Here is an 863-nt window from a genome sequence, read left to right on the forward strand (position 1 = left end):
TCTCTGGTTAGTTAAGTTTCTGTTTGCTGCGCTGCTGGTTTCCGTTCCTGTGTTCCTGGTCTCTGGTCCTCACTCCCGATCTTGCAGCAGCGCAGCTCCTCTGTTTCATGGACTATCAACTCCGTTCTGCAACTGCCAGCCAGCTCCTGCATCCTACATTCCCGTCTGGTAACTGACTCTGGTTCTTCATGTCATCATCATCCACTGTTGCAATATACTCTCTTAAACCAGCTCTGTGTGCGCGTGCTCTGTTTTGGTTCATCCAAAGACAAAATCATGACAAAAAGAGGTTTTGAACAAATTACACGTAAATGGGAGTTAGGGAATTAGGTTTATGTCTGCCATGTGCTCTAAATGGCATGAAGGCTTTCTTTACGTTGCGTTCTTGATGTACTGACTCTTTTCATATTATATCACTGTGGATGAGAATCGGTGCCTCCAAATCTGAGACCATGGTAAAGGTCGGAAAAGGGCAGAGTGCCTTCTCCGGGCTGGGGAGGGATGTGCTACCCCTAGTGGAGCAATTTAAGTATCTTGGGGTCTTGTTCACGAATGAGGGGAAGATGGAGCGGGAGATCGACAGGCGGATTGATGCAGCGTCTGCTGTGAAGCAGGCACTCTACCGATCCGTTGTGGTGAAGAGAGAGCTGAACCAAAAGGCGAAGCTCTCGATTTACCGGTCGATCTATGTTTCTACCCTCATCTATGGTCACGAGCTTTGGGTCGTGACCGAAAGAACGAGATCCCGGATACAAGCGGCCGAAATGAGTTTTCTCCGTAGTGTGTCTGGGCTTTCCCTTAGAGATGGGGTGAGGAGCTCAGTCAGGATTTCCCTGAGGGTCTTATCAGTTTTTACCATCTCT

The sequence above is a fragment of the Fundulus heteroclitus genome, unplaced genomic scaffold (genome assembly GCF_011125445.2).
Source record: "Fundulus heteroclitus isolate FHET01 unplaced genomic scaffold, MU-UCD_Fhet_4.1 scaffold_64, whole genome shotgun sequence".
Lineage (NCBI taxonomy): Eukaryota > Metazoa > Chordata > Actinopteri > Cyprinodontiformes > Fundulidae > Fundulus > Fundulus heteroclitus.